Genomic DNA, 24,855 nt, shown 5'->3' with positions numbered 1-24,855 from the left:
CCTTCTCCAGTGCATGAAAGGGAAAAGTGAAAGTGAAGTCGCTCGGTCGTGTCCGACTCTTCGCCACCCCAGGGACTGAAGCGTACCTGGCTCCTCCGTCCATGGGATTTTCCAGGCAAGAGGACTGGAGTGGGGCGCCATCACCTTCTCCGTCAGACGAGAGCTCCGGACGTCACAGGGCTGCTCCAGACGTCAAAGGGCTGCTCCGGACGTCAAAGGGCTGCTCCTGACGCCTCAGCTCCACGGCGCTTGCGCGCAAGCGCCGCACTGAGATTCAAGATGGCGGCGGCGAGTGGTGGCCTGAGGCCAGGCGCTTAGGTCTGGAGCGGGAGGAGCAGCGCAGAGCAGGAGCACGGGCGCCTGACGGTGAGAACTCTGCCCCCTCCTTTCTGGAGGACAGGAACCTTACAGAGCAGCCCCATCGGCGGCTTTTGGGGAGTGTGCACTCTAGTGCAGAACTCAAGTGCAGGCCTGCGTGCTCAGTCGCCAAGTCCTGTCCGCTCTTTGCGACCCCATGGGCTGTAGCCTGCCAGGTTCCTCTGGCCAGAGGATTTCCCAGGCGAGAAGACCGGAGTGGGTTGCCATTGTCTTCTCCATGGGGATCTTCTCACACCTCTCCGTTAAAGCTTCCTTTTGCTCCTGAACCGAACTTGGTCTCCTCCTGCTGGCTGGAGCGCCCCTGGGCGGGAGGACCCTTGTGGGGAACCGACTCCAGAGGCTGAGGAATGGTAACACTGCGCCGCTATCTGGGTCCAAGGCCTTAAGGAACTGGGGGCTTTCACTTCCCGCGCTGGGGAGCACGCTGTTAGAGCCCCTAAGCCCCCAAGTAGGAAGTTCAACCACCCTATGGAAAGAGCACGTGGAGAAGCCCTGAAACGACGAGAGGGAAAGGGGACCCCGGGGCCCAGACATCAGTCAACACAAGTGAGGCGCCAGACCTGTGAACGAACCCTTCTTGGACCCTCCAAATCTAGATGGCCACCAAATAAATACAACTGAGTGACCCCAATCAATGCCCTATGAGGCAGGAGAATTGCCTAGTTAACATTCCTAATCTGAAGATTTTGAGCTTAATGAAATGACTCTTGTTTTAAGGGATTCAGTTTTGGGTGGTTTGTGAAGTGACAGGCAGATAGACTGACTTTTATCCTTCAAAGAAGGCATGACTCTCTACTCCTTAAAAAAAAATGGTTATAATCACTTAATGATATGATTGATATGCAAAGAAACTATAATTAATACTTAAGAGTGAGAATGCTGAATGCTGGCTTCACAGGGTCAGAAGCAGATTTCTGGCTGTTTTCTAAGATAGTCTAAACCACAATCATATCAAGAATATCTCCTCTTATAAATAAAAAATACCATCATACTGTCCACTTTAATTCCAGTACAGTTTTCCTCCAGGCCTGTCGGGTGAGTCTACCCCAATAGTGTGTAATGTGGTAATTATAGGTGCGCTTTGTCAGATACTGATACAGGATCCAGTCAAAATTTTTAGATTTATTTGAGGATGTACAGCATTTTCAGAACTGAATCCCAAAGAACCTTCCACACCCTCTACCAACCCATCTACCAACCCCACTAACAGCAGATAAGAGAAAATTATCTAGCAATTTTCTTGATGTTATCTGAATCTGATATGCAGGAGAATATAGTTTCTGTCAGTTTTAATCATGTATGTTATCTCCAATGCCTGGAATAGGGCCTGCAACATAGTAGAAGTTCAATAAATACTATTAATAAAATACATCACTGAATTAGAAAATAATTAAAAAATACAGTTCTTGGAGAAGAGTTCACTTTCTAAGGTTATCAGACCACCAGCACTTCTTCAGGACCTTAGGAATGAATAGCTGCTATTCAAAAGATTACAATACCAATGTATTTCATTTTAAATTTAAGAAATTACAAAGGGGGGATGAAGAAGAACATAACTAATACCTATGTACTATTACCAGCTTAAGTGACAATATATTGCCAACAGTGTTCAATTCACCTAGTATGGCCCTCCCTAGGAGACTTCCCCGCTCTCCCCTGCAGTGTAATCATTGGGCTTAATTTGGTGTTTATCTATCTCGTCTTTTTTGGTAATTATATTATATGGATATGCATCTTTGAGTAACAATAGTTTTATGTTGCATGTTTTTTTTTAATTATCAATTGAAATAAACGATGTGCAATATTATGTTAGTTTCAGGTATACAACATAGTGATTTGACATTTGCATATATTATTAAATGATCACCACAATAAGCCTACAAACCATCTGTCCCCATATAAAGTTACTACGGTATTATTGATCATATTCCTTATGCTATATATTACATCCCATCGTTTATTATTGTGTTGCATATTTTAAATTGTGTTATCATGCTGTGAATTCTTCTGCTATTTACCTGACTCTGTATTTAAATGTACATCCTTCTAGAAGTCCTATACACATACCTGTGCACACACATACAGACACATACTACTTGGTAGCCTCATTTTTTCTTTACGGTTTTTCATTCTAAAATATTTCACAAATAGAAGAAGTAATATAACAAACTCTTTGGACATCCCTCAAGATATAAAACATTGCAAATATACTAGAAGCCTATGTGTGCCCTTCACTGCGTTTGCCTCCTTCATGCCCATTCCTGTCCTCCTCCCATAACCAGAATCTGGTATTATTTTATATCCCCTCAAAATATCTAATGTTAAGTTTTTATTATTTTAAAGCTTTATATAGCATCCTCTTCTAGAAAGAAAAATACTGACTTTTTGAGAGTCTGGGTTTTCTACAGGGGTGTCAGTTCCAACACCCCACCTGATAAGCATCCCATGCCTAATTTCAGGTCCTGTTTACAGCCTAGCTTCCAGATTCCTCAGGACTTGAGATGCCCCAGGGCAGCCTGTAGGCATCACCACCATCAGGTTTTATCTCTTTCTTCATTTTTGACACTGGCAGATTTTCATTGTTTTATTGTGAGCTCATTTACACATTTAAAATATGTTTATTTTACTTTATACAGCAGAGAGTTTTTCAAAATATCAAATTTGCTAAATTTCTGGAAGTAAAAGTCTCTAAAGTATTTCCTAAATATTCTAAATATATGGCAGTTAGCACAAGCATACTGTCAGCTCCCATAAGAATCTTACAGTTTAAATAGCTGACAGATATTTATGAAACACCTGCTAGAATTTTTTTTTAAGTGTGTCAGTTTCTTCAAACGACTCACTTTGTTTCAGGGTTAATATATTCATATGATAATTTTTGTTTACATAAATGCATTTTTAATAGTTTTTAAATAGAGAATAACGATATATGCCTAAGAGGTTAAAAAACTAGCAGGCATTTCCTTTGTTAGGGTAATAAGAGAGGGAAATCTTTCAGAGGCAATTGGTAGAGTGTTTTTTTAAAAATGTAAGGCAAAAACAAAAAAAGCAGGACAGTCTCCAAAATGGTGAAACCAGGTTTAGTGAGAGAACATTTCTGAATTGAATTGATTAACTCAAGTATGAGGAGGGGCCTATTGTCTAGTAAAAGGGGGTTTCGCTGATGACAGTAAACCAAGAATAACTCTGGTCACCGCCAATGGAACTCTGTAAAAAGTCTGTGTAATAAAAACTATATACAGCACAACAAATAGAGCGGTATTCCAAGTGAGGTTTAAGTTTGGAGGTTATGATTATCCTTCTGTTGTCTATGTGAGTTATTCTCTATTTTGCTTTGATACTCTTTCTACATTTGAAAATCCTTCTGATTTAGTAAGCATTCTCCCCATCTTCACTCGCCCCTCCCCCGTGTCTATACTACTCTGCTCTGGCCTCTGGAGGCGGATTCACTGCCACAGTGGCCACTTTTGGACCCTTGACTTTCAGTTGAGTGCAACTAATGAGAGAGGCCCTGGGCTGCGACCAGAGGGTAGAAAGAGAATGTATCTGGTCGCTGATTTCCCCAGCACCCTCCCTGACTGGGAGTCACAGAGTATCTGCATCCCTCTACCCAAGGCCCCAACTCCAGCCAGATGATATTTCTAATCAGTTACCATCTCCTCATTATGATAATTCTCCCACTCTTGCCCCTCTGGCATTGGGTGGTCCTTTTACCTCTTACTAGTAGCCCCATAGTCCATAAACACTGCCCTATATCTTTATTAAACTCTTTACAAATTATCCAGCTTGATTATACCATGTAATTTTTGCTGGAACCCTGACTAATACAGATGGATGATTTTAGTATGAAATGAGACTGAAGAGACAGGTAGGGGAATAGTCATACTAACATGACCAGATACGTTTTTTAAAAAGATTTCTCTGGCTATAATACCAAAAACAAATGTAAGAAAGCTAGAATGGATGTGGGTATATCAATTAGGAGATTTTATCAACTGCCCAAGAGAGACTAATTGTGCTTGTCATGGATAAGATGAGGAGATAATGAAGATTACTCCCAGGTTTCCAGCTTGCATAACCAGATGATATAGTGGCTTTAACATGGAAAATGCTGGAAAAAAACAGGATTTTCAGGTCAAGAAAGTGAGCGCAGTGAGGAATTCCTTTAGTGTGATTCAGAGTATGTTTGATATGAGGAGCTTTTGCAGCATTCAGGGTGAAGGCAGGTGAAAGATGTAAATTTGTGAGACGTGGGCATAGATCAGCTGACCTAAGGACAGAGTCAAGATGAAAAGAGGAGAGGGCTAGGAATGAGATTTGAGGAATCCCGTCATTTACCGACTGGTTAGAGGCAAAGTATGCGAACAGACTAAAAAGGAACAGCCAGAGAGAAAAGAGGAAATCACCTATAGAAATAAGTCTTTGTGTAATAAAAATATCTGACAGTCTGACTGATAAGAGTTTTTAAGATCCAGACCCATCTCACCTGGTGATGGCAGCCTAGTGTGGCAAAGTCTCATTAGGTTTCTTTCAAACCTTGGAAAACTACAGAGACAGTGCAGCTAAAAGCAAATTTAGGAATACTGGTTCAGACTCAGATAACCCAGATTTGCATCCTAGCTTTGCTATCTATCAAGTATAACCTCAGGCAAGTTGCTTCACCTGTCTCATTGGTAAAATGGGGATAAATTATTTTTTCACCTTAAGATTTTATGAAAATTAGATAAAATAAATGTATTCAAACTCTATATAGCACAGTTCATGATGGAGTAAATATTGGATATCATTCTTATTTCTCACAGAAAATTAGAAAATAACACTAGGAAAGCAAACAAGATAAAAAACATAAGAAAAATGAGTAAAATTTAATAGAATGCCCGGATGCACTTCATTCAAAAGGTTGGAGGGACTGGTGAGTGAGGAAAAAGCAGGGTCAGAACACCAGGAGTAGCCTCAACCCACAGAACTGAGCTTTCCCACCAGCTTCAGTGCCCCTTCTAGCGCTCTTGCAACAAAAGAAAAAGCAGTGAAAAGATCAAAAAGGAAAGGAGAGTGGGAAAATGAAGAAGCTGGCCTCCCACCAACGACACGATAAAGTTTCAAATGACCAAGAGAGAAGACTGCATATTTTTTTCCTGAACTTTTGTCCTTTACCGTAAGCAAACAAACTCATAAATGCACTTTTGTAATTCAGTGAAAAATAGTATATGTAGTTCACATTGAAGTTTCTGATTCCAGACATTTTAAAGACCTAGAGAGTCATTTCAATTTGTGAAGTGACTGCTTTGTGGGGATAACCAACTTGTCATGGTTGCCTAGAACCTTCCTGGCCTTAGACCTGAAAGGCCATGTCCCAGAAAACCCATTAGTCTTGGAAAAATTGGGGTAGTTGGTTGTCTGACTGATACTTATCTCTGATATTTGCCTCTATGCAGAAGAAAGAGATTTCCACGCGAATCGGTTTCATAGCAGGGAACATAACCAGCTTGCTGTTTGTGTAGGGAGAGGAGGTGGTCCGTACAGGATCTAATTTGAAGGGTTATCGAAAACCTTGTGCTTCCAGGGGTCTTCTCAGGTAGTCCAGTGGTTAAGATTCACTGCAGGGGGTATGGGTTTGATCCCTGGTCAGAGAACTGAGATCCTACAGGCCACATGGCCACAATGTAAGATTAAAAAAAAAAACAACAACCTTATGCTTCCAAACCAAACTGTTTGTTATCCTCAGCCCTGTTTCTGCTTCCATTGAAACTCTGAATTGGCTGACTCAAGCTGGGGCTACCTGAAACTTCTTTTCAATGCCAAGGTAGCCTGGGAAAGTAAGAAGGCCCTTATTGGGTCCTCACATTTTCAGTTCAGTTCAGTTCAGTCGCTCAGTCATGTCCGACTCTTTGCAACCCCGTGAACCGCAGCACACCAGGCCTCCCTGTCCATCACCAGCTCCTGGAGTTTACTCAAACTCATGTCCATCGAGTCGGTGATGCCATCCAACCATCTCATCCTCTGTTGTCCCCTTCTCCTCCTGCCTTCAATCTTTCCTAGCATCAGGGTCTTTTCCAGTGAGTCAGTTCTTCGCATCAAGTGGCCAAAGTACTGGAGTTTCAGCTTCAACATCAGTCCTTCAAGTGAACACCCAGGACTGATTTCCTTTAGGATGGACTGGTTGGATCTCCTTGCTGTCCAAGTGACTCTCAAGAGTCTCCTCCAACACCACAGTTCAGAAGCATCAGTTCTTCGGCTTTAAGCCAACTTTTTCGCTCTCCTCTTTCACTTTCATCAAGAGGCTCATTTTACCTCAAAAGGCCTAACATTTTACCTCAATATAATTTATCAGACTAGTCAGTTCTCTGGCAGACTCTGGTGAAAATGGGTTAAAATCACATATTTTGATGGAGTATGGAACAGATCAAGAGAAATTCAGATCATGAAAGAGACTTTACTTGTGTTGAATTTAGATAGAGTGAAATTGTGGAACCTGAAACTGTGGGTAGTTACCAGTCAAACCCCTTTCACATGCCTTCACAAAAATTTAATTGTTGCCACAGAAGACTTGCATGGGGACTTTACTGGTGGTCCAAGGGTTGAAACTGTACTCTCAAGGCCAGAGGTGCAGTTCAATCTCTGGCCTGGGAACTGAGATCCTAAATGCCTCTGGGTGCAGCCAAAAAAAAAGACTTGTGTGTCCTCCCATCAGCATGTAACTGAAATATTAAGATGTTTGCCAGAGCTGTTTCCCATGAACTTGGGGTCAGCTGGGTCTAGTTCGAGCTGAGCTGGTTAAGACTGGTTAGGACCACCAACCCTCTGAGTGATCCTGTGTGTGTCTGTTTGGTGGCTTGGTGACGTTTTGATGTTGGAAGGCCGAAAGCGCCACCCTCAGATCCTACTGCTGCTAAGCCGCTTCAGTCGTGTTCGACTCTGTGCGACCCCACAGATGGTAGCCCACCAGGCTCCCCAGTCCCTGGGATTCTCCAGGCAAGAACACTGGAGTGGGTTGCCATTTTCTTCTCCAATGCTAAACACCTCCATGTCTGTACCCGCAAGAGGCCCATATAGCTTAGTTACATCCGCTCAGGGCAGTGACTACCGCACCTTTTCCCAGTCACCTTTCCCCGCACTCGCCAGACTCCTCAGGCCTCAGACCGCACGCTGCTTTATTCCTTATCCATAGATACCCCAAGCCCCTGGCCTTTGGACGGTGGTTCTAAGACTTGTTTTTCTGTTTCCTTGCTTGTCTGCCTTGTGAATTAACCCTCTGCTGAAAATCATGGCATCTCAGCATTTTGGCTTGTTACACATTGGGCAAAACCAACCTGGTTTGGTCACAAAACATCTAGACAAGAATTTCTGAATTTTTTTCCTTGAAATACTTGGTCCAAGTTTCTCTGTATAAAAGTACTCCATGGCACATCGATTCTGGAAAATCCCATTTGCTTTTTCCTTTCTGTAGACCCTACATGATTGTAGCGTGTTAAGAGCTGTGAGAAGTCCAGCATCAAAGAATCCTTTTCATTTCTGTTTGACTCATCATTTCTCCACTTTATTTTATGATTTAATCCTTTTGTGATAGCATCTTGAAGAAAGAATGTATCATAGACGCTTTGGGGGAAAGATGTTATAATTTTGAAGAAGAAAAAAAGTATTTTTTTTTCCCTTTAGCACATTTGAAGTAAACGGGTTCTAAAGGAATAAAATGACAACCCAACCAGATGGGAGTTTCTTTAAAAAATTTTTCATGTACTTCACGACATAATGATGCACATACCTGTCCATTCACTTATTGCACAAATATTTATGAATACTCGGTATTTATGATCGTCCACTATATGGCAGGCAGAGTTCCAGATGCTAGAGGTACAAGCAAGAGCCTGATGAAGACCCTGCCTTCAGTGAAGTGTCTTTCTAATGGGAGAATATAGCATTGGATCAGGGCTTTCACCACATCTTGAACCATGTTTGTAAAATAAACCTCCAGGCAGATCCCCTACTGGTGTTTGGACAATTACCTTGCTATCTCCTGACTTCACAAACCTGGCTCTGAACTCCTAGCTCTACATGACCCCCCCTTCAACTCTTCTCTCAATGTCCTTGAACCTCAGCTTTCTCCTGTGTAATTGTCTCTCCGGATGTCAGCAGGTGAGGTATCTTCCTCAAAGTAACAAACTCCAGCTCTTAACTACAGTTCCCAGCCCTGACACTGCAGATGGATGAACCCTAAATCTTCAGGGGGCAGGGAGTGATGAGGCGGTAGTGCTGAAGGAGATACTCAGAAAGAATGGGTCCCACACAGTGTATATGCAACTGCATGTATACTGGATACACTGAATATTTGAAAAGTCACATAAATTTGATAAAACGCTCCATTTTGTTAAACAGCAAGGGGGAGAATTACTCTAAAACTCAAATATGACTATTAATAGACATATAAAGTACTTGTCTTCAAAAGCAAGAATTCAGTCACGTCTATTATAGACCTTTTCAGATGTTTCACATTTATTCCTTTTGAGGCAGAACATCTGAAGCTCTATTATTCAGTTATATAAATCTAAGAAAAGGCAAGAGGAGTTAGAAAATTAATGTTCTGGTATGTACTTGAATTTGTAAGATGAAGTCATTACCAAGTGGCCCAGGTGGTGTGTATATTGAAAAAAGTAAAGATAGGGGCTTCCTTGATGGTCCAGTGGTTAAGGATCCTCCTTGCAGTGCCGGTTCAATCCCTGGCCTGGGAAGATCTCACATCCGTGGAGCAGCAAAGCCTGAGTGCCACAACCACTGAGCACACGGGCCCTGGAGCCCAGGCCCCCCGAGCAGAGAAGCCACCGCACCGGGAAGCCTGCTCGCCGAAACTAGAGAAAGCCCAGGATGGCCAAAACAGAAAACAAGTAACTGGGAGTAACCCCACTTTCAGTATGTCCTCTGAGGCGAAACTAAGTTAACAGATAAAAAGCATTTGACATTTGATGACACCTGAAAAACTTAATTTCACTTTTCAGTTTCCTAAAAGCAAAATGCCTGTGAAAAAGAAACATAATGCTACTAATTTCCTAAAAGAGCAGCATTCTCTTTCATTTTAAATTACTAAAATATTAAGACACTTGTCCCTATTTTATTACTTTAGACAGTAATGTGCTGATAACTGTTTAGCAGCTGGCCCTTTGCAGGGAAAATATTCTGGTTTGTAACATTCACCAATTTCTACAGTGTAAATTCGCACACCATGGCTGATTCCAAGCCACCAGTGTGACAAAGACTGCTGAGTTGAAAAGAGATACAGGTAATCAGACCTGGAGCTAGTAAGAGTGGTCCACGGAGCACCACTGACTCTAAGTTGAAAAGTTCTTTGAAGAAATTTTTTAAGATTCTTTTTTTACAGTGAAGGGAACTGCCACCAAAGATGCTTTGATTTTATGTTTCCAGAAATACAGATAAATTCATATCACAAATCCTGTATTTTCAAAGTCTACCTGAAAGAAAAACAAAACCTCAAGCTGTAACTCTTTATTAGAATTTCTAAATCACAAAGATATATTCAACATTTTCCTTAAGAGGCATATAGCACAGTGTGCTAAAGAGTCAGAGTCCTGATTTTGAGTCCAGGCCTTACCCCTCTGTGACGTGGGCTCGTTATCTTCTCTCTGTGTGTGCCGTCGGTTCATTACCCGTGAAACAGGACTAATTATCACATTGGGGGCTTCCCTGGTAGCTCAGTTGTTAAAGAATCTGCCTGCAATGTAGGAGACCAGGGTTCGATCCCTGGGTTGGGAAGATCCCCTGGAGAAAGCAATGGCAACCCACTTCAACATTAATGAATAGAGTTATTGTGAAAGTCAAATGCAAAAGTGCTTTGCAACAGTGCAGAGCACAGAGTGAGCATTTAGTAAATATTAATGTTTTTATATAATTGGCTTGGCTACTTCTGTGAAATAAACACATAAATTGTTAATTTGGGGGATGGCTCAGCAGCAAAGGGTGAAGGGACTTTGCACTTGGCAAGTGAAGAGGGTGGGTCAGGGACATGCAGAGGCTTGGCTTGGTCTCCTCCATTCACAACTAACTAACTTTACTTCTGTAAAGCTGAATTTTCGTATATGTAAAACAGGCATGACAGTAGCACCTAACTCATGGCATTGTTGTGAAATTTAGTATCAATACATAATAAAGCACTGAGAACAGCATCCTAGCATATAGTAAGAACTGAACATCAGCTACAATGACTGAAGTCCAGGCTGGGTTGAATAGGAAGGGTGCTATAGCTGTAACTTGACCAAAAGCACAAGCCTCACCACGTGATGGTGGAGGACTCTGAACATTGTTACTACCTCCCACTGGTATGGACTCGGGAAATGGGGTGGAATTGCACATAAGGGCAATTACTTCAATTAACTCCTGGGAAAGAAGAAAAACAAGGAAATGAGTTACTGTCTGAAAAGGATAATGATATCTTTTCCAATAATAAATTCTAAATTGTTTTGATAACATAGCTTAATATTTCTCTGGCTAATTCTCCATGTTGTGTTAATAATTGCCTTCTAACTTGTTTGAACTTATCTCAGGGAGACTTATTGCTCCTAGAAACTTCACTGTACATACAACCACCTGGAGTAATTATAAAGCACTGTGATGCCTGCGAACCAGTTCAGTTGTTCTCAGGTAGGACCTGGACATCTGTAATTTTTTCAATTGGCCCAGATTATTTTAGTGTTGAGCCAGGACTGAGAACTTCTATCCTAGAAAAAGTGTTTCAGAATTAAATCAGTTGTCATCAAAAAACTTTTTCTCACAGCTGCTAGTTATGAGTACTTCAACATGATGAATAATTACTGACTGTCCCTTTTTCTAACACTCTACTGAATTCAGAATTTAATTTCTCTTTCTCCCACTAAGCAAAGTGAGAAAGGAAAAAAAAAAAAAAAAGCTTCATTCAGCCAATGTTTTTGTCTTTATTCAACCAATATTTATTGAATTAATTTTTGCATGTAATGTAAGGGCCCACCTTCATTCTGTTGCATATGGATATTTGGTTTTTGCAGCACTATTTGTTGATAGGACCATCCTTTGCTTTATTGAACAATCTTGCCACCCTGCTTAAAAACTCACTTGACTGTATTTGCAAGGGTTTACTTCTGGGCCCTATGTTCTATCCCATTGTTCTATATGTCTGTTTTTATGCCAGCTCTTCAGGTGAAATTTTGATAAGTGAAAGGTAACTAGAGTATCAGTAAAGGATTAAAGAAATATCAGACCTAGAGAAATCTGGGCCAATATTTTATTTTTAGCCTGGCAACATGTAAGCCATATATACCCATTATAACACAGGTCTAGCCACCTCCAGTTTGTTTTGGTCTCTTTAGAAGAAGCAAAAACAGTAGAATCATCCAGTATGGCCTCTGAGAGTCTCTTCTCATCACCCTTCTTCCTGCAAGCCTCTGTGATCCTGCTTTTCTCCCAATTCCAACACAAAGGCTGAGAGAGAGGGGAGATTTCTATGTTCAGGATTTGAACTTAGTTCAGTTCAGTTGCTCAGTCATGTCCAACTCTTTGCCACCCCATAGACTGCAGCATGCCAGGCCTCCCTGTCCATCACCAACTCCCGGAGTTTACCCAAACTCATGTTCATTGAGTCGGTGATGCCACCCAACCATCTCATCCTCTGTCATCCCCTTCTCCTCCTGCCCTCAGTCTTTCCCAGCATCAGGGTCTTTTCAAATAAGTCAGCTCTTCGCATCAGGTGGCCAAAGTACTGGAGTTTCAGCTTCAATATCAGTCCTTCCAATGAACACCCAGGACTGATCTCCTTTAGGATGGACTGGTTGGATCTCCTTGCAGTCCAAGGGACTCTCAAGAGTCTTCTCCAACACCACAGTTCAAAAGCATCAATTCTTCTATGCTCAGCTTTCTTTATAGTGCAACTCTCACGTCCATACGTGACCACTGCAAAAACCATAGCCTTGACTAGACGGACCTTTGTTGACAAAGGAATGTCTCTGCTTTTTAATATGCTGTCTAGGTTGGTCATAACTTTCCTTCCAAGCAGCAAGCGTCTTTTAATTTCATGGCTGCAGTCGCCATCTGCAGTGATTTTGGAGCCCAAAAAAATAGTCTGACACTGTTTCCACTGTTTCCCCATCTATTTGCTGTGAAGTGATGGGACCAGATGCCACGATCTTAGGTTTCTGAATGTTGAGCTTTAAGCCAACTTTTTCACTCTCGTTTTTCACTTTCATCAAGAGGCTCTTTGGTTCTTCTTCACTTTCTGCCATAAGGGTGGTATCATCTGCATATCTGAGGTTATTGATATTTCTCCTGGTAATCTTGATTCTAGCTTGTGCTTCCTCCAGCCCAGCATTTCTCGTGATGTACTCTGCATATAAGTTAAATAAGCAGGGTGACAATATACAGCCTTGACGTATTCCTTTTCCTATTTGGAACCAGTCTGTTGTTCCATGTCCAGTTCTAACTGTTGCTTCCTGACCTGCATACAGGTTTCTCAAGAGGCAGGTCAGGTGGTCTGGTATTCCCATCTCTTGAAGAATTTTCCACAGTTTATTGTGATTCACACAGTCAAAGGCTTTGGCATAGTCAATAAAGCAAAAATAGATGTTTTTCTGGAACTCTCTTGCTTTTTTGATGATCCAGTGGATATTGGCAATTTGATCTCTGGTTCCTCTGCCTTTTCTAAAACCAGCTTGAACATTTGGAAGTTCATGGTTCACGTATTGCTCAAGTCTGGCTTGGAGAATTTTGAGCATTGCTTTACTGGTATGTGAGATGAGTGCAATTGTGTGGTAATTTGAGCATTCTTTGGCATTACCTTTCTTTGGGATTGGAATGAAAACTGACCTTTTCCAGTCCTGTGGCCACTGCTCAGTTTTCCAAATTTGCTGGCATATTGAGTGCAGCACTTTCACAGCCTCATCTTTTAGGATTTGAAATAGCTCAACTGGAATTCCATCTCCTCCACTAGCTTTGTTCATAGTGATGCTTCCTAAGGCCCACTTGGCTTCACTCTCCAGGATGTCTGGCTCTAGGTGAGTGATCACACCATCGTGATTATTTGGGTCGTGAAGATCTTTTTTGTACAGTTCTTCTGTGTATTCTTGCCACCTCTTCTTAATATCTTCTGCTTCTGTTAGGTCCATACCATTTCTGTCCTTTGTTGAACTCATCTTTGCATGAAATGTTCCCTTGGTATCTCTAATTTTCTTGAAGAGAACTCTAGTCTTTCCCACTCTATTGTTTTCCTCTATTTCTTTGCATTGACTGTTGAGGAAGGCTTTCTTATCTCTCCTTGCTATTTGGAACTCTGCATTCAAATGGGTGTACCTTTCCTTTTCTCCTTTGCTTTTTGCTTCTCTTGCTGTGGGGTAAATTAACACGCCTGGTTGTCAGTCATTTATACTTTAATATAAAATACAGAATGCTGATACTCTGGGATGCTTAGAGACCACTGAGATGTAAGATCAATGTCTAATCTGACGTCTACTTCTTTATAGAGTCAGGACTATAAAAACTCATATATACATTCAGGGTTTTCTTTGCTCCTATTGCCTCTTCGGGGTGGAGACAAGAACAGGAGTTTTAGAAGTGGGACCAAGGAAAGCTCAGTGCTTTGGGCTGGCTTGTGAATGTTAACAGTGTGGAACAGGATACAGAAAAGGAAGGCAGAAATGAAAAGCATTGCCTGCTTTTGTATTTTGCTGAGTCCTAGTTCTTGATCAGTTTGACCATCGGAGATGAGTTGGTTATTTTGGAATTCTGAACTAGCCTCAAAAAAGCTGATGTGTGTGCTATTCCTACTGAAGCTTGCAAGATGCTCTGAGCTCTTCAGAGCACGCATGCAGAGCACATATTTGAATATCAACCATGAGAATAAAGCTATTCTTGTCCTGGGGTTGAATAGAGGATTTCTGTCTCCCACTGTTTCACATTCTCCTTATTACGAAAAGAGAGAAGTGAACCTCTTTCACAGCTGCTGCTGCTACTAAGTCGCTTCAGTCCTGTCCAACTCTGTGTGACCCCACAGACGGCAGCCCACCAGGCTCCTCTGTCCACAGGATTGTCTAGGCAAGAGTACTGGAGTGGGTTGCCATTCTTTCACAGCAGGTGAAGCTTTTTCCTCGTCAGTAGAAATCCTCAGGGACATTGTGGCTTCCAGTTATTCTCTTAATTGCTGCCGTCTTGATTTTGACTTCACCGTATACAAAGGATAAGACATTTGTAAATGTCTTATACAAAGGATATCCCTCATAATGACAGTTTAGAATAATGCTATACAAGAAAGGAGTCTTCAATGTGTTTACTATGTAAACAGGCAAAATTTACAAAATTAGTACATTTTCTTCATCATTCCCCAGGGGTTTGGCCAAAGCCCAAACTCAGAACTGATCAAATCTAGGCTGGAAGACGGTTTCCTTGCACTGCCTGACTTTGGAGCTTTTATGTTCCTCACGTGTGATTCTCATGGGCTACCAACCTGATACAAAGTTAAGTATTTCTAAAATCCATGTTGAGTGTGAAGATTTTCTGTTAAAAATGAAGTTGAAACAGGAAGACAACATACAGTTGCACCATTTTGAAATTACGACTGGATGACATTTGTTCTGATATCACTCTTAATAGCTATCAGGTGTGGACTAGGGCCAAACTTTATAAATGCCTTTTAAAATTCAGATATCTTAGAAAGGTCTTTTTGATGCTACATGTTTAGTCTTGAGATCATTTGCTTGGTTGTTGCTGCCCCAGGTTCTCAGTGCTGTATTTGGAAAGAAGTTTCAATGGACAATCACTTAGGACCATAAGAGTACTCAGAGGAAGTAAGCATTTGAATGAATCATTGACTCAAACAAGAAAAGTGTCTATATTATTTTAAATGCATCTTGCATGCTCAGTCATTCAGTTGCATCAGGCCCCATGGACTGTAGCCCTCCGGGCTCCTCTGTCCATGCAATCTTCCAGGCTTAGTGGGCCATCCCTGAAGCCCAAACGCGTCAGAGACCCTAAAATAATTAGTAGCAAATGTGAGTAGAGTGGAACGTCCCTAGATCTTTGCTGCAAAACTAGGGGGGTGAATCGTCATTCTGGGGCCCATCTAAAATGAACATTCTTCAAGACTCCCTTCATAGCACTTACTACAGAATGTCTCACTTCATCAGAGAAGAGTATGAGTAAGCTGGTGTTAAAAATATACAGTCCAGCCAGGAAAAAAAATGTTATTCCTTACAATTTTCTGTTTTTCTATGAAAAGAAACTTTTGATATCATTATCCAAAACAAAATCACTGCAGATGGTGACCGCAGCCATGAAATTAAAAGACACTTGCTCCTTGGCAGAAAAGCTATAATAAACCTAGACAGTGTATTAGAAAGCAGAGAAATCACTTTGCCAACAAAGATCCATACAGTCAAAACTATGGTTTTTCCAGTAGTCCTGTATAGATGTGAGCGTTGCAGCATAAATAAGCCTGAGCACCAAAGAACTGATGCTATCAAACTGCTGGAGAAGACCCTTGAGAGTCCCTTGGACAGCAAGAAGATCAAGCCAGTCAATCCTAAAGGACATCAACTCTGAATATTCATTGGAAGGATTGATGCTGAAGCTGAATCTCCAAAAATTTGGCCATCTGATGTGAAGAGCCTACTCATTGGAAAAGACCTTAATGCTGGGAAAGATTGAAGGCAGCGTAAGGGGCAGCAGAGGATGAGATGGTTGGATGGCATCACCGATTCAATGCACATGAGTCTACAAACTACGGGAGACAGTGATGGACAGGGAGGCCTGGCGTGCTGCAGTCCATGGGGTTGCAAAGAGTTGGACACAACTGAGTGACTGAACAACAGCAGCAATATCCAAAACAACTCCACTAAATAAATAATAAAAATTAAAATGTTACTTGGCTATACTCTCTTATCTGTCCAAACTGACACATAGACAACGGTATTTGTAGCAGTATTGCTCACAAGAGCAGAAGATAGGAAACAATCTACATAGCTACCGGTAGTAGACTGATTAAATAATGGTACAGTCATACAGTTACATATTCTTAACCCCAGAAAAGAACGGTAATGTTCTTTATGAGTTGCTGTGGAAGTATCTCCAAGATCTACTACAGGTGAAAAAAAAAATAGAATGAAGGACAGTGTGTGCAATATGCCATCATTCACACAGGAGGGGGACAATGTATATTAAGATTTGCTTGTATAGGCACAAAATATGCCTGGAAAGACATACCAGAAACTCATATCACTGATTTCCCAGCAAGGGAAACGGAGTGGCTTGAGAAGAAAGGTTCAAGGAGAACTTTTCACCATATGGCTTTTTGAACATTTTGAGTGTTGGAGTCAAAGTGTAGTTTCCAAAATAAAAGGATAAATTTTTTAAAACATGTCTATTAATTTCTGTCTTTTCAAGTAATTCTTGCAGACTGGACTAACTGGATACACAGGGTGATCTAATCTTGCTTTAAGGACTCAGTAGGAGAGACAGTCTGGAGAAGGCGATGGCACTCCACTCCAGTACTCTTGCCTGGAAAATCCCATGGGCGGAGGAGCCTGGTGGGCTGCAGTCCATGGGGTCGCGAAGAGTCGGACACGACTGAACGACTTCACTTTCACTTTTCACTTTCATGCACTGGAGAAGGAAATGGCAACCCACTCCAGTGTTCTTGCCTGGAGAATCCCAGGGACGTAGGAGCCTGGTGGGCTGCCGTCTGTGGGGTTGCACAGAGTCGGACACGACTGAAGCGACTTAGCAGCAGCAGCAGGAGAGACAGTCAATGTATAGGGTACAGTTATGTGAAAGCTCCAGCAACTTGTTTTGTTTTGTGCTGTGTGATGATTTTTTGTGACTGTGTTCCTGAGTTGCCTTTGTTAGTAAAAAGGTAATTGCTAAAAAACTACTCAAGAGGTAAAAATTGTGGTAAGTAATTATACAGTCTCTTTCAATATTAGTTCCATTACTCTAAGAAATTCCAGTAAAGAATGGGGTTGTTCAAATTCTAGTTAAATTCTATATTTGCTGAAATATCACTTATTTTTTTGAAGAATGTCTTTGATAGAATGCCCTAAACAGAAGCTATAGGACACAAGAAAGACAGTGTTGGCATTAAGACCACCAGCTTGCTGGGTTGGTGTCATGTCTCATTTTATATTCAGCAGGCATCCAACACTCTGAAAATAATGAAAACGGGTTTTGGCGGTTAATTATCCAACGGCAGGGCTGAACAGCTAGTCTGACTGGCTGCGCCAACACTGACCATTAAAGTAGCTGGAAAATCAGACCACTGTAGCGATGGCCTTAATTACCCCATGGGGGTGAGATATATGCTTAGGGAAATTATTTAAATCTTTCATTCTATTAGGGGTGACAGGACATTTTGTAGTGGTCACATTTCACTTTCTACATGGCACAGAAGTCATACATTGAGGAGAGGTGAATCTAGCTGCAAACCAATTTCTAGCCAACATTAAAAGACCGATTTTTCCCACCGCAATAATTTTATGTAAGCTATTGCCCATATTTCATTTTGCTAGCTGACCTACAGCACTTTTTCCTCCTCCAATACAGGCTGAATCTAGTTTTGGATAATTGCATTTAACTGTCATGCCTCTAACCTCTTTTAATCTGAAACATTTCCATAGCCTTTTTTTTTTCCACAACATTGACATTTTTAAAGAAAGCTATCCCTCTAGAGCCTGGCTTCCCAGGTAGCATAATGGTAAAGAACCCACCTGCTAATGCAAGAGTTGCAGGAGATGTGGGTTCAATCCATGGGTCAGAAAGATCCCCTGGAGTAGGAAATGGCAACCCCCTCCTGTATTCTTGCCTGGAAAATCTCATGGATAGAGGAGCCTGGCAGGTGGCGAGCTACAGTTCATGGGGTCACAAAGAGTCAAGCATACATGCACACACATCTCTCTAGAAGTTTCTTCCTCTTGTGCTTGTCCAATATATTCTCTTCCTTAAAGTTTTGCATTCCTAGGTGGAGGTTTGCACAGGACAGAGGTGTTGAGTTCTTCTTAGAATATGTCATCTAAGCACACAACATGCATTTTTCCCTCATGGAAATGCCAGTTTTGATCACCCGGTTCAGTTCAGTTCAGTCACTCAGTTGTGTCCAACTCTTTGTGACCCCATGAACCACAGCATGCCAGGCCTCCTTGTCCATCACCAACTCCCAGAGTCCATCCAAACCCATGTCCATTGAGTCGGTGATGCTATCCAGCCATCTCATCCTCTGTCGTCCCCTTCTCCTCCTGCCCTCAATCTTTCCCAGCATGAGGGTCTTTTCCAATCAGTCAGCTCTTTGCATCAGGTGGCCAGAGTATCGGAGTTTCAGCTTCAACATCAGTCTTTCCAATGAACACCCAGGACTGATCTCCTTTAGGATGGACTGGTTGGATCTCCTTGCAGTCCAAGGGACTCTCCAGTACAACAGTTCAAAAGCATCAATTCTTCGGCACTCAGCTTTCTTCATCATCCAACTCTCACATCCGTACATGACTACTGGAAAAACCATAGCGCTGACTAAACGGACCTTTGTCGGCAAAGTAATGTCTCTGCTTTTTAATATACTGTCTAGGTTGGTCATAACTTTCCTTCCAAGGAGTAAGCGTCTTTTAATTTCATGGCTGCAATCACCATCTGCAGTGATTTTGGAGCCCCCCAAAATAAAGTCAGCCACTGTTTGCACTGTTTCCCCATCTATTTCCCGTGAAGTGATGGGACTGGATGCCATTGAATGCCTGGTTCAAGTGCTGCCTAACTTCTCCAGTCTGTAACTTCTGGGGTGTTTCCCTCAGTTGCAACCAATAAGCAGTCTGTGTGGAGCTACTTTAAGACAGAGCGAATATCCTGCTCTTCTCTTCTAGGTTTACCATGCATTGATGATTCTTGTATAATCCAGTCTTTACCATTACGGTTGTAAATGCTGACTTCCTGAATCCAGCACTCTCTGTACACGTACCAGAGAGGCCTAGTCATTCAGTTTTAAGCAAGAGAAGTCATCCCTCTATCCATCACCAGTAAAATTTCATGAGTACATATTTTTCCAATGATTTAAAACTCATTTGTGCTTGGTCGTGTCCGACTCTTTGCAACCCCATTAATTGTATGTAAACTGCCAGGCTTCTCTGTCCGTAGAATTATCTCGGCAAGAATAGTGGAGTGGGTTGCCATTTCCTCCTCCAGGGGATCTTCCCAACCCAGGGATGGAACCTTTGCCTCCTGTGGCTCCTAAATTGTCAGGTGGGTTGTTTACCACTGAGCCACTTGGGAAATGCATTATTAAGACATTATTTTACTTATTTGCAAGTGGAAATTCCTTCAGCTGGCTTCTGTGTGTTTGTGACATGCCTCTATCATGGTTTTGAGTACTTCTTTAGTTTCTAGAATAACATGGTGATCCCATATCATCTTCTAACTACCCTGCTTCAATCCTGGAATCAGTTATTTCTCTGAGAAGACTTGGTTGTTTTTAGTGAAACTGATATTAAAGATAAAAATCTGGATACTAGGTACACTGATTGCTGCTAGCATGTCTTTTCCTCTTGGCCCTTTCTGCAGACAGTGCTATAAAATATACATACACAGAAATAAACATACACATGCACATGTATCCATGTACATATACACATGCTTTATGATAGTTGTGCCAGCTTCCAAGGTGGCCTGCGGTGATCCTTGTCTCCCAGTGTTCACTCCTTGCAGTGCATACAGCATTGTATTTAAGGTAAGATTTGGTCTCAGTTTGGGCTTCCCTTCAGAAGAGAAAGAATCCGCCTGTATGCAGAAGACCCAGGTTCAATCCCTGGGTCGGGACGATCCCCTGGGAGAAGTAATGGCTACCCACTCCAGTATTCTTGCCTGGAGAATTCCACGGACTGAGGAGACTGGCAGGCTACAATCCATGGTATTACAAAAAGTAGGACATGGCCAAGCAACGAACACTCACTTTTTCCCTTTGGTCTGCGGGACCAACAGGCCGTGGCAGAGGGATGCCATGTTTACCTCTGAGTTTAGTTACTAACCACACTGGGGTCCATTTTGGTTCCTCTCTCTTTCCTTTTCTCCCTCTTCTCTCTCTGGGGTTGTCAGCTGCTACGAGCAACGTATGGAGAAGAACTGAATTTTCTAACAACAGCCATATCGATGAGTTTGGAAATGGTCCTCCAGCCTCAACCAACTGTTAAGATGACTGTAGCCTTAGTCAACAGCTTGATCGCAATGTCATGAGAGACAGTGAATCAGAACCACTCTGTCAAGTCATTCCCTGATACTCAACCCACAGAAACTGTAAGATAATAGATGTTTGTTGTCTCAAGCTGCTAAGTTTTAATATAATTTATTAGGCAGCAATAGATAACTGATATGTGCCTATATACATGCATGTATACATTTTCACAGTTCATATATACACTATACAGTTCATATCTCCAACTTCAGTCCATTCCCATAGTCCATATATATATATCCCTTCTCCCTCACTGGAAACCCACGTGCCCAGCATCAGTATATTAATTCATTTGCTCAATTCTATCATACATCCAAAGTTGTTTTGAAACTCTTAAGAGTCCACCTCTCTTCATGTCCTTCCTTTAGACTCATAGCCTTCTATTTAAACAAAATATATGTCATACATTAGACAGTTAAATTTCTTGGCATATTCCTTGATGTTAAACATGTATTTCCTTTATAGAGACTATATTACTTTTCCATTGCTGCATTAAAAAAATTACCACAAAATTAACAGCTTAAAATAAAGCACCTTTATTTTCTCTGTTTCTCTGGGTCAAGATTCTGGATATGAATTAGCAGGGTCCTATGCTCAGGGATTCACCAAGCTGAAATTAAGGTGACAACTAGTGATGAGGGTCTCATCTGATGTTTGGGGTCCTCTTCCCACATTCGTTCAGGTTGTTGGCAGAATTCAGTTTCCCGCAGGTGTGGGTCTCAGAACCCTGGCTTCTAGGGACACCTGTGTGTAGGCAGTTCACAGCATGACTAGCGGCTTCTCTAAGATGCACAGGGAAGTATTTGCTGTTGTTTCTTGACTCTTTCAGAGTTTACCTGACGGGTTAGCCCACCCAGGCCTTCTCCTTTTGACTAAGTCACAGTCAACCATTTAGGGACCTTGTGTCTATAATCTCTCTTGCCATATAACATAATCATGAGGGTGTTACTTATTATATTTACAGGTTCAGACCACACTTGAGAAGGGGATTATACAGGGATTACACTGTACACCAGGGCGAGGTGGAATTTCCCTGGGCCATCTTGGAATCCTGCCACAGATACCACAGATGCTTTAGGGAGAAAAATGCCCTAAAAAAATCCCACTTTTTTTTGGCGCACACTGAAGTGAGTACAAAAGCTAGGCAAGTGAAATAAATGAGTAACCTAAGCCAGGCCTGGCTCTGTTTAGCGGTGGGGCAGCTACGTACCTCCAAACAAATGTCACTCAAGGATATGGACCACTATTGCCAGATCATCTGATTTTTTTCAAGAGAATTTAGAAATCTGAATTTGTATATGTAATCTGCCTTTTTAAACATGTTGCAAACTAGCTCAAATTAAAAAAAAAAAAAAGAGTTGTGTGGACCAATGATTGCTAATTGGGACCCCATTCAGACTACTGTCACCATTTTATGAAATGAGTGATCCCATGATTGTGTAAGTAAATAACAGGTTAGGAGACCTGCCCGAGCATCCCAGAAATACTTGTGTCAGACTTTCAATTAGAACTCAATTCTTGTGATCCTTAGCATTCCCTTTATCCTTAGTAATCACTGAGCTTATTCCACTGTTATGTATTCAAATAATCCACTTGATATTCAAAATGCTTTAAATAGGTTAATCATTTCTCAAGACATTTACCTTTCAAACTAAAAAAAAAAAAAATCATTTCTCCTGCCTTTTATCTTGAAGTCAAATACCACTGGGCAGATTTTTATTAAAAGTTCCTTCACTAAGACAAGGTATAATTTATCAAGCTTTAGTAACATTTTGATGTATCACTTTTGAAAAAAAAATCTACCAAGAGATTAGTGATGTAATATCTGGATAAACAGTTGCCTGCAAGTTGAAAAGCAAAGTTTCTTCTCAATTAATTTATATCACATTAGACATTTATGTCAAGTGGGTGCCTCATGGAACCCACTTGACATCAGGACAAATATTATTAGTAATAAATCTATCAGGTATTTTGTAAAGTATAATTAGTTACTATCTGAATCTGAAGAGTGCTTTGTATGTAGAAAATGCTTTATAAATCCTAAGTATGAGTTCTCATTAATAACCTTGAATGTATTTGACATTAATCAAATGTGAGTTAATTTGACATGAATCAAAATTGCCCATGACCCAAGAGTGGTATAAATGGTGTAATTATAAAACTCAATGATTCTAACCAAGTTCAAAGGAATGAAAAATGGAAATAGATATAGTTAAACACAATTCCAAACCAGTTTTAAGAATCCAAGGAAAATTGTTGTATAGGGAAATAGCAAAATTGTAGGGCTTACTAAGCTTTAGCTGTTTGACTATTGCTTTGAATTAAAGTGAGATTCTCTTCTTTTTAGAATTGATCATTTGACTTCATGTGAAAACCTTAAAGAAAGCAAATCAAAGAATAACTACCTGCCATAAATCCTTGCAGTACTGGAAGACTTGTAAAAACATCTTAGGATTTACAGATTGGAATCTTTTCGGAAATGAAGAAGAGCTCCTTTTCAAAATGTTGCCCAGTAATTTGGAATTAAAACTATTCCTATTGGTAGTAGTAGTAGTTTAGTCGCTAAGTCGTGTCCAACTCTCGCGACCCCATGGACTGTAGCCTGCCAGGCTCCTCTGTCCATGGGATTCTCCAGGCAAGAATACTGGAGTGGGGGGCCATTTCCTTCTCCAGGGGATCTTCCCAACCCAGAAATCGAACTTGGGTCTCCTGCATTGCAGGCAGATTCTTGATTGAGCTATGAGGGAAGCCCATTTCCTGTTAGAACTTTACAACTTAATAACAAAAAGACAAATAAACCAATTAAAAATGGGCAAAGGATCTAAATAGACATTTCTCCAAAAGAAAAGTATAAATGTTAGTTGCTCAGTCATGTCTGACTCTGAAATTCCATGGACTGTAGCCAACCGGGCTCCTCTGTCCATGGAATTCTCCAGGCAAGTATACTAGAGTGGGTGGCTATTCCCTTCTTCAGGAGATCTTCCCAAGTCAGGTATCAAACTCAGGTCTCCTGCATTGTAGGCGGATTCCTTACCATCTGAGCCAACAGGGAAAGCATTCCTCTAAAGAAGGCATTCAAATAACTAGTGAGCACATTAAAAAAAAAAAAAAAAAAAGAGCTATTGCTGTTTAAGTCCCAGATACTTCTTCAATATCACTTTCACACAAGCACACAAATAAATGTATTTGTATATAGCATCTCTGATCTCGAGCAAGCTCCTGAGCACCTCTCTTCGCATCAGAGTTAATCCCATGATTTTCTTTCATAGCACTTATATCATGATTGAAATTTTCTACCTACTATATTGCTTTTAATTCACTCTTGTCTCATAGTGCCCAGCACAGTGTCTAGCACATAATTAGTGTTGAATGAATGAATGATTGGGGTCAGGGTTTGCTTGAATAGCTATGGGTTTTATCAGTTAATAAAGTAACACTTGCAGAATCTATGGGTTGAAAAGCAGAGAGAGAGTTCATATAAGGCAGTGAATGGCATAGGATTCTCAAAACGGCCTTAGGAGCCCACCCCAGGAGACCTGTTATAAGCATTATTGAATACAGGGTATGCATCTGGCAAAGAAAAGTTCACCCAATTGTGATTTTAAAGTGATGAAAGGGGTTTCACCACCTAATGGTTAGGGTGGTATTTTGCATTTGGATAAAAGATTGACTTATCCATTATGTGAAAATTGAATTGAAGAGATGAAATGGTAAAAGAACCTTAAATTCTAGAAACAAACCTGAAAAGGTGCCGATATTGGAAAGGAACTACCAGAAAGAGCTCAGGAGATCTGAATTTATTTAGATGAAAGAGATGACATTTCAGGTAGAGAAACACTTTTAAAAATAGTGGCTAACTTAGGAGGAACGCAGACTTTAGACCGAAGAGACCTGAAGAACAGCGAAACAAGAGCAAAGGGCAAACTCAAACTGATACTAGGAAAATATTCCTGGAGGTAATTGCAATCGGAAAGAGGCACCATTTCCCTAAAGAAGTGATGATGGTGAGCTCAATAGTGATGTTCAAATGGAAATTAAATGTTTGCAGAAAAATGTGTTCCCTCCTCTGATACAGGAAGTTCTACTAGCTGACTCAGGAGTTCATCGTCCTCTTCCTTGTTCTCCTTCTATCCTTTTGCTTCCTGTGAAGTTTCCTATTTTATCCAAGACTGGGCCTGATGAGTGTTTACAGTTGGGTGCTTAGTTAGCGTTTTATGGTTGATGGATTGATTGATTTCTGGCTGCACTGGGTC

At 41.2% G+C, this 24,855-nt stretch overlaps 1 long non-coding RNA gene across 1 annotated transcript; it reads left to right on the top strand.

The window, feature by feature from the left end:
• The first annotated feature begins 264 nt into the window (after nt 1-264).
• On the top strand, nt 265-23,144 carry LOC145511696 (uncharacterized). The gene is made up of 4 exons (XR_014058077.1): nt 265-366; nt 20,467-20,664; nt 21,567-21,729; nt 22,950-23,144. It is a non-coding gene; the product is annotated as an uncharacterized LOC145511696 (long non-coding RNA).
• Nucleotides 23,145-24,855: the final 1,711 nt, after the last annotated feature.

This window comes from Giraffa tippelskirchi, chromosome 6 (assembly GCF_054371585.1).
Source record: "Giraffa tippelskirchi isolate mGirTip1 chromosome 6, T2T-mGirTip1v1.2.pri, whole genome shotgun sequence".
Classification (NCBI taxonomy): domain Eukaryota; kingdom Metazoa; phylum Chordata; class Mammalia; order Artiodactyla; family Giraffidae; genus Giraffa; species Giraffa tippelskirchi.
This window is presented reverse-complemented; position numbering and strand designations above follow the sequence as displayed.